Raw genomic sequence first — 9611 nt, 5'->3', positions numbered from 1 at the left:
CATAATCAAAGACTACTAAAGATGTAAAGATAGAAAAGATGTACTTTCTGTCCTGCCATCCAAACCTACAATCTTTTTCTGTGTAAGCGCCAGGGTTCTTTGAGAATCTTCTTAAGGAGTGTTGGATTCTTGGATCTCTGCTGTGGACTGTGGTTCCTTCTTCTGGTTCCTACATCACTACTATGCCCTGGCATCATGTAGGAGCCTGCAGAAGGAACCACAGCATACACCAGTATGTGCCGTTGGATCGGGAAAATGTTTGGACATCATAGCTTTTAAAAGAAATTGCCAATCATCAGAATGAGAACCAAACTAAATAAGTATAGGTAAGTACTAAATAAGTATAGTATAATAAGTATCAGCTCATGTTACAAGGTGACCTTCTTCAGTACATTTTAATGTGCATATGGTTACTTTAACAATCGAAAAAAAAAGAATAAACAAAAATCCAGCACTCTGGCTCTTATTCCATAACCAGATGTGTTTATTGGGAAAAATAAATAAATACACATCTGTGTCTGTAGTCATAGTGTAAAATAAACTATTGTGCATTGAGATCAGGCTTAACCCCTTGGTGACCAGAGGTAATTATTGACTTTACATATGTAGCTCGGTGTCCTATTCTGAGTATCCTGGTGGTCCTGGGGGATGCTGCAACTTGCCTGGTTGTATTTTGTTCCACTTGTACACTGTGCCAGCCTGGACTTTCTGTGCTATTATACTCCCCTCTTTTTTAACAACTCCAAGAAGACTCAATATGGTAGAACAGACACATATTTTTGCAATCTGAAGGTGTTTTATCTGTCCCATTACTAGACTTTTTACTTAGGGTATTGTGTTTTGCCATTTACATCAGTTTGCACTTTTGTGTCCAGTGCTTCTACGAACAGTTTTTATTGGTTTGATGGACCAATGGTCTTTTAAGATAAAAAACTTTTCCTTCCTGATGAAGCATTTATTGTCTGCGACACGTGTTGAGTAATAATTAGGAAAATACATTTCATTTATGACTCTTGAAACACTTTCTATTGCACCATCAAGTTATGTTTATGCTTGATCATTTTATTCTCTCAGAGCACATCACCCAACTTTGGAACACTTTAATATTGTTCTATGTTTTCAATGTGCATTATGTCTTTTTTAGAATGTTCTATGATATGCCAATTTTAACAGATATGTAATAATAATTTTTTTTTTAAATGAGCAGAAAGCAGGAGCAAGCCGAATAGGACGAGGAAAACCATTCCAGAGAGTCGGGGCAGCTCTAGAAAAGTCTTGGAGCCATGGATGTGATGAGGTTATGAGTGAGGTAGTCATTAGTAGGTTATTGGAGGAGCGAAAAGAGCAGCTAGGGGAGTATTTTTCTATCAGGTCAGAAAGGTAAGAGGGAGAAGAACTGTGGAGGAATTTGAAGGCAAAGCACAGGAGCTTGAATTTGATTCTCAGGTGAAATGGAAGCCAATGAAGAGAACTACAAAGAGATGCAGCGGAAGAGGAGCGGAGGGAAGGATGGATGAGTCTGGCTGCAGCATTCATGATAGATTGTAGAGGCGAGAGTCGGGTTAGTGGAATACCAGAGAGGAGGAGGTTACAGTAGTCCAGACGGGAGATGATAAGAGCGTGTACAAGGAGTTTGGTGGTCTCTGGGGACAAGTAGGGCTAAATTTTGGAGATGTTGTGCAGGTGAAAGTGATAGCACTTCCCTAAGATTCTCAAAGGGGTTGAGGTCTGGATTCTGTTATTATCATTCATAATAGATTGTAGAGGTGAGAGTCGGGTTAGTGGAATACCAGAGAAGAGGAGGTTACAGTAGTCCAGACAAGAGATGATAAGAGCGTGTACAAGGGGGTTTGGTGGTCTCTGGGGACATGTAGGGGCGGATTTTGGAGATGTTGTGAGAGGACCAGAAAATGTTCAGTTGAACTCCAAAGAAATCATCAGAGGTCAGAGAAAGGAAAACAGTTCTGTTCACATAGAAAGAACAGGGCAGGGCAGAAGGGTCACATATCAGTTGAAAATATCAGCTCAAGCAAAACGTTAGACGCTCAATGGATTTCTTGCAGATCAACGGGTATTTGTCTGTACTTGCAGAAATTTTAAAAGGATAAAATTTGAGTTCTTTGGAAATACACAGCTAATTTTACAGGAGGAATTCAAGAACAACATTTTCTTTGTGGTTTTGCTCATGCAAAAAAAACTCATGTCCTACCTTCAGTCTTGCACATTTGCACAAAATGCTTACTTTGATTTCGTTACACACTACAAGGCTCGCACTGTTTACAGTAAGTCAGATTGCCTCCCTCTCGTTTCCTGGCTGATGGATATCCAGCCCTTCCCTCTTCAGCCTTAATGTCCGTTCCCCCCTGGATTTATTGGATTTAATCATAAGGAGTCAGCATTGCATAACCACAGCTTCATTTTTTCAGGTAGCACTCTGCATAGAAAAACATGAACATGGCCGTGATGTCACTGGGTCTAAAATAAAGAAAACCATACAAATAGAAAGGTTTAATTCAATATTTTTATTAGCATGTTAATGAAGTGGAAAAAGAGGAACCATCGCAGGCAAAATATTTTGCTTTAGCATTGCTTTAGCATTAGATTTCTACAATATAGCAAATTTTCTATGATTGAGTTTAGTTATATTGTAATAACAGGTCTTACTGACATTTGGATGATTGTTCACATATCCCCTAATGTAAACCATGGGATGATGTGTAGTTATGTGGATGAACCATGATATATCTAAAAGACTTGGAACTAGTAGGGATTAATAGAAAGATATTTGGTTTTACACTGGATGAACAGAATGATAACACTTATGGGGAAAAGTATATGAGAAATATTAGCATGTTATTCATTGAAGACTTCATGTTATCATATTATTAGGCTCATTAAAAGATACGTATATTACCGCGTTAGTCATAGGTCTTTGCCAACCTATGAAAGAAGGTTGCCATATATGAACATAAGGTATGTTTGTAATTTTGAAAAATAACTGTGATCTATTTGAGTAGAATGTCTAAACAATAATTTTGAAATATTGATTGGATATGTTTTTATTGTAATCATAGATCTCCTTTCTCCTGAGGAAGCAGACTTTTCTGCAAACGCGTAGAGAAAATGAATTGGGTATACCCCCATTAGATACCCCAAAAGGAGATTCTAGTTTGTATTTTATGATCTTATTGTATATTTTATTTATGTGAAATTTTAGTAATTCAAAATAAAATGAATTTTAATATATGTTTTGTTATTGGCCTCCAAAGCCCCCTCCAAAAATTGGTTTTTGTTTCACTGGATGTTTCTTTCTATGTAATAACAGGTCCCCTTTAATACAAATATGGTAAAACCATACAACATGTATGGTGAACTTATATCCCCATCTAAAGCAGACCTCTGAGGATAATCGAATAAACCCCAAACAGAAAGCTGACTGATTCAATTTTATGAATAACACAAAGAAAATAACAAAGGTGGAGACCGAGAATGAGAATGGAAATTTAAATGTGCAAACATGATACAACAGGGTGAAGAGGCTGTGATGACGATGCCTGTGGTTTTTAAAAAGATTATTTTATCAAGAATTACCTCCAAAGTGCAGTCACATTTCAGCCAGTAAAAAAGAACTGGAAATCCCTCGGTTTTAAGTATTAGTGGTTGCAAAAATGAAGAAATGTTCTACTAGTGTAGGAGAAAACAACAAGAGCTAGACAGCCAATAATGTGTATAAAGTATTATTATATATAATTATATGTCTAGCTCTTGTTGTCTTTATGTATCTTTATGTATTGTATTTTTTATGCTATTCTACACTTTCAAAGAGTTGAATATGCAAACATCTCAAACTCTAAAAATGTAGGCTGCAGTTGGGCTTTAGTCCCTAAAAAGGGCACATGTGTTGCAGTCTAATTGCAGTAACAAGTTGCAATTCTTGAAATGTTTTTTCTTGATTTGTAAAATAAATGGGTGGTTGGACTTTCTTTCTTGGATATTTTAAGACCTTAGGATTGATTCTTTTTGGGTGCATTGTGAAAATGGCAACTATTGCTGTCCACCCTCTTGGTGATATATAAATATATACAAAGATGCACATTTGTTTAATATTTTTATTGAGCATTTTGAGAACAAAACAGCAAAACAATATACAAAAGCATAACAAGAGATATTTAAAGATGTGTAATTACAAATGCATAGTGGAGATTGGAAAAACCAACTGGTAATCCAGTACAGCAATGAGTAGGGTAATGGTGTTACACATACAGTAAGCAGATGCATGTTCATCATGGACATTTATACTGGAGAACCTGGTAAGTATCTGAGATTGCATGGAAAAGAAGCAATTGTATAAAAAAGAGGAAAATGAGAACATGACAACAATGCTACAGGGAAAGGGTGGGGAGAAGTAGAGAGAGGAAGAGGAGAAGAAAAAAGAACAAAAGAGAAGAAGGGAGAGAATAAAAGAAAGGGAAGAAGGGCCACTAAAACTATGGGTGTAAGGGGGATAAGGAAATAGGGGAAACATTGTGACACAGACAAGAGGGACATCTGAGACATCTGACATCATATTAGAAAGGAGGCGATGGTCGAAAGTCAAAAGGTAAAAATGATCACACAATTGAATTTGGATGTTAAATCACCAGCTGGGCAGTGCATTTGTCTTGTGCCATAGTCCAAAATATAAACATTTTTTATTGTTTTATTGTTTATGATTGAGTTGGACAGTATTGGTTTAGAGAGGAAAGTAGGCATGTGCATTTTCTATTTTATAATGCAGTTCTACATATAACGTCCAGCAGATGAAGATAATGACCATATTATTTTACATTTCTTGCTTTCAGCTACATTGTAACTGGTGGTACAGTATAAAATAATCAGCAAGTCTTTCAGTATTAGAACTTTTTATCTTAGCTCTGCCTTGTAAGCAAATCAACAAGTGCCATTTCCTTGAGCGAGTTTTATCTTGCATCTGTTCCATTACTTTCTATATTTTAATAAATTTATTGCTCACACTGAAGCATAAAAGACAGTGAAGAAGAGATGGCCTTGATTTGATTGCCTTTATATAGAATTGATTATTTAACTATTAAAAAGTGGTATTTTGAAAAAACTTTTCATCCAGCCTCCATATTATTTAAATAAAAAAGTGCTTGATACTTTACTTTCCTTTTTATAATTCCCCAAATTGAAGCCATGCGGTGGTGGAGGGGTGTCATGGGACTGCAAACTTCTTCCTTGTCTCCAAACACTGGACGCTATCAATTTATATTGTTTCCTGGAACATAACTGTTAGTAGGATTACTGGTGAATTTTATTATTTTTTTATTTATCATTTTATTCCTACAGAAAAACAGAACATTTTCCTATTTAACAAGGTTATTCAGAAACTGCTGTAGCTCCTCATTTCTACCTATTAGCAACATCTTAAAGGGGCAGCATCAAGGGCCAGTGGCGCAATGGATAACGCGTCTGACTACGGATCAGAAGATTGTAGGTTCGACTCCTGCCTGGCTCGTGCATTTTAATGGTTGGGAAAACCCTGAGGTCCCACTTCATGGCTCTAACGCATGGGCCAGTGGCGCAATGGATAACGCGTCTGACTACGGATCAGAAGATTGTAGGTTCGACTCCTGCCTGGCTCGTGCATTTTAATGGTTGGGAAAAATATACTAAATCTTAACAAAAATGAATTAATACATTTTCATTATAAGAGGTTGGATTGTAAAATGTGTTAAAATAGGAGGAAGGTCCAGCTTAGGCCTTTTTGAGTTGGATGTCTAAGATCACACATGCAGCATTCGTAAATTCAGAGGAGGCCAGAGTAGGAATCATCGTCTAAAATGGAGACGTACAGATAATGCATTTGCGACCAGTTTCTGAGTTTTGGTCAATGTGTGGGCACTAGCACCTTAATTAATAATAAAACGAGCACCTTAAAGCATCTGAAAAGTAACAAATATGCATTCATTGTCACTTGGGAACTACTTTACTAACATGGGGACTAAATAGGAAGGATCCCTGGAGCATGAAAAAAATAAAACAATAAAAAATTAAATTATAAAAAATAATAAATACTGTAGACCGACCTGCAGAGACACCTCATGGTGAAATAAACAAAAAAAATGCAGGTATAGAACAATAAAAAGAATGTGACTCTTCCACTATCTCCAAAAGTTACAAGGTATGCATATCTTGTTTCCTGGATATGCAGCCCCTGAGGTCCCACTTCAAGGGTCTATTGCGTGGGCCAGTGGCGCAATGGATAACGCGTCTGACTACGGATCAGAAGATTGTAGGTTCGACTCCTGCCTGGCTATGGGCCAGTGGCGCAATGGATAACGCGTCTGACTACGGATCAGAAGATTGTAGGTTCGACTCCTACCTGGCTCGCTTCTTTCAATATTGTGCAAAATATATTTTGTCGAAAATGTAATATAGTATAATAGGAGAGGTTTAGGATTATAAAATGTTTTAAAATGGAGGAAGGACTGCCTTCAGCCTTAGTGGATAACGGGTCTGACTACGGACCAGAAGATTGTAGGGTCGACTCTTACCTGGCTCGCTGTCTTCAATGTTGGACAAAATATGTTTTGTCAAGATAATAATAAATGTACTAAAGTATGAAATAAAGGTTAGGATTATAAAGTCTTTTGAAAGAGAAAGAATGTTCACTTTAGGCCTTATTGAGATAGATATCTTTAGAGCTCACTCCCCTAGCATTTCTGAGGCCAGAGGAATGCTGAGTAGGTGGCATCATTTAATCAAATGCACAATTTAAGAGATTCAAGACATTTCATGTCAGACCTAAAAAAAAGACAATACCGAATATGCTTCTGCAGTGACACCTAATGCTGAAATTTACCACCATTCAAAAAAAAAAAAAAAAAGGCAGGGGTAGGGTAATGAAGAAGATGGTGACTCTATCCCTTATCTCCAACAGTTGCAAGTTATATCTTCATATCTTGTTTCTGGCCCCTATGTGCAGCCCCCTACGTGCAGCCCCTGAGCTTCAGTAGATGGGGGTGGTGACAAGGGCCAGTGGCGCAATGGATAACGCGTCTGACTACGGATCAGAAGATTGTAGGTTCGACTCCTGCCTGGCTCGAAAGCTTTAATTCCAGCAATTTTTTTTTTTCAGTATTTCTCTTTTGAAACATCTCATTCTTTTGGTCAACATATATACATCTTATTGGCACCTGGTATTGCTCTAGTGTTTATCATGCGGCATATTTTGAAAAAAATATAAATCGGTTCCCAGATCAGTACTTTGTTTTCCAGTTTTTAAATTCTGATCACCACTTTTATAACACCATATTTATAAAAGCCTCATCATAGTATGTAAGGCAATTTGAAACACCTTACTCTTGAATGGATATTTAAAGGTGGCATGTGCAGCTCATTGATTATTAATAATAATATTAATATTATTATTATTATTAATAATAAAAATAAACAGTATTTATATAGCGCCAACATATTATGCAGAGCTGTACATAGTGTACAGAGCAAACGTTCTATACTGATCTTCATCTCCTTTGTGTTCTAGGCTGTTCACTGGTTTTGAATTAGTGAATATTAACTGTTGGGGTTCTATGGACAGGGGCTGTACAGAATGAGAAGATGTTCCTAAATGGTTGGTTATCAATCCGCCGTGGATGACGTGTACAAAGCTTTAGACAGATGACTTCACAGGGTTTATAGTGGTTTTATACTAATTTTATTAGTTTATTTAAACTAATGAATAGGATCAGCTCTACAAGATAAAATTATTTAGCAAATTAAAAAAAAAATATTGCATATTATTTTTTTAATTCCTATTTTAAACAATAGAAGAGATATTAACTCTCCTCTTTTGCAGTGATGATGATGATCATTATTTGCTACAATGTAACTTTAAGGAAAGCAAAAGGACTTGGAAACTTGAGAGTGTTCCCCCAATTGGTCCCCTACCACCAGGATTCATCAGGATGGGAATTAGCTCAAATGGTTTAGCGCTCGCTATTCACCATGAATAAGACTTTACCAGCAGGAGTCACACTTCAGACCCACAGGAAGACTAGCATGCAGGGGAATTAGCTCAAATGGTAGAGCGCTCGCTTAGCATGCGAGAGGTAGCGGGATCGATGCCCGCATTCTCCAAGACCTCCTTTTTGAATTAACAAAAACTATTCAAGACTCCAAGTGGGGGGGAGCAAAAGAAGGTGGGACCTGGACAGCCAAGCAGGAGCAAAACATTTTATAACAGTGTTGTGAAGTTTTGGAAACAGTCACACAGAAACCTATCCTTTAATTTTGAGAATTAAAACCAAGGACTTGACCAGCAAAGTGTCCCACTCCAGAGTCTCTTAAGAAAACCGAAGAAGTCAAAAGAGAAGAATGAAGATGATGGTGCAGTGCCGAGACAAAGAGGAATCCCAGGACTACGCTGGACCGGATTGCAGGAAGGACCAGTGCCACCTGCGGGATTAAAGGTAAGTGTAAATTTCGTTTTAATCAAGATTTATGAAGGTCGGACCAGGCGGAGTCCCACATCAGACAGACTCAAAACCATGCAGCAAGGGGAATTAGCTCAAATGGTAGAGCGCTCGCTTAGCATGCGAGAGGTAGCGGGATCGATGCCCGCATTCTCCAAGTGTTTTTTTTTTTGAGCAGGAAACTGTATTTTTAAATGCAGTAGTAAGTGAACATATAACATTCACATAACATGCATTTATGCTTTCTGCCTTCTCTCCAACCTAAGGAAACCTATGCTTCACTAAATGCTTTCCTTAATGCAGAGCCATTGCCTTCCCCAATACTGTGAATCCTATAGAAGTCTGATATTACCAAAAGCATGCATCTTGGTGGAGGGTAGAAAGAGTCACTTTATGACTTTAATGGGGGGGCCGAAGCAAAAAAAAGTAATAGCACATTATGTAAAAGTATAATTGTCCCGTTTTAGGAAATTATGTGGACCTGACCAGTAGATGCCCTACTTCAGGCTGTTGCAAAATTATCCAAGCAGGGGAATTAGCTCAAATGGTAGAGCGCTCGCTTAGCATGCTAGAGGTAGCGGGAATGATGCCCGCACTCTCCAAGGTGCTTTTATTGTCTTGAACACTTGCCGTTTAAAATACCATTTTGGTTACGATGATGTGACAGGTAAACTTAAAGTATATATAAACTCTAATGAAATGTATCTTATGTGTTCTTTTTTTGCCAATCAAGCATATACCGTGTTTCCCCGATTATAAGCCATCCCCACCAAATAAGCCACCCCCCGATTTTTGCCCAAAACATTAAAATAAAGAACCCCCCGCAAATAAGACACCCACCGATACCTGCGCCTGCCCGAATCTCCCATTCGGGTGGTACAGTGGGTAACTGTGTGCCTCTGTGTGACTCCGTCGGTGCTGGCTTCAGTACAGAGCAAAACTGAAAGTGACTTCAAAGGCCCGCGCATGCGCCTGCGACTCTGCGCCAGGAAGGACAAGCAAGCTGCTGATCCCTGCCCTAACGGAGTCTGTTACCCGGCCGTAGAAGCCAAAAAAAGTGAGTCAGTGAACAGAAGGGGACAATGAATGGCACAGAGGGATCAGAAGGGGACAATGAATGGCACATGAGTGATCAGA

General features: G+C 38.2%; 6 non-coding genes across 6 annotated transcripts; all 6 read left to right on the top strand.

Moving 5' to 3' along the window:
* The first annotated feature begins 5442 nt into the window (after positions 1-5442).
* Positions 5443-5515, top strand: TRNAR-ACG (transfer RNA arginine (anticodon ACG)). Its single transcript has one exon. It is a non-coding gene; the product is annotated as a tRNA-Arg (tRNA).
* A 54-nt stretch (positions 5516-5569) lies between these two features.
* Positions 5570-5642, top strand: TRNAR-ACG (transfer RNA arginine (anticodon ACG)). Its single transcript has one exon. It is a non-coding gene; the product is annotated as a tRNA-Arg (tRNA).
* Positions 5643-6317: 675 nt separating this feature from the next.
* Positions 6318-6390, top strand: TRNAR-ACG (transfer RNA arginine (anticodon ACG)). The gene has a single exon. It is a non-coding gene; the product is annotated as a tRNA-Arg (tRNA).
* Positions 6391-7032: 642 nt separating this feature from the next.
* Positions 7033-7105, top strand: TRNAR-ACG (transfer RNA arginine (anticodon ACG)). The gene has a single exon. It is a non-coding gene; the product is annotated as a tRNA-Arg (tRNA).
* A 961-nt stretch (positions 7106-8066) lies between these two features.
* Positions 8067-8139, top strand: TRNAA-AGC (transfer RNA alanine (anticodon AGC)). Its single transcript has one exon. It is a non-coding gene; the product is annotated as a tRNA-Ala (tRNA).
* A 419-nt stretch (positions 8140-8558) lies between these two features.
* TRNAA-AGC (transfer RNA alanine (anticodon AGC)) lies at positions 8559-8631 on the top strand. Its single transcript has one exon. It is a non-coding gene; the product is annotated as a tRNA-Ala (tRNA).
* The last annotated feature ends 980 nt before the right edge of the window (positions 8632-9611 follow it).

Source organism: Pyxicephalus adspersus, chromosome Z (assembly GCF_032062135.1).
Source record: "Pyxicephalus adspersus chromosome Z, UCB_Pads_2.0, whole genome shotgun sequence".
NCBI lineage: Eukaryota > Metazoa > Chordata > Amphibia > Anura > Pyxicephalidae > Pyxicephalus > Pyxicephalus adspersus.
Note: the sequence above shows the minus strand (reverse complement) of the source record. Positions and strands in the feature narration are given on the sequence as shown.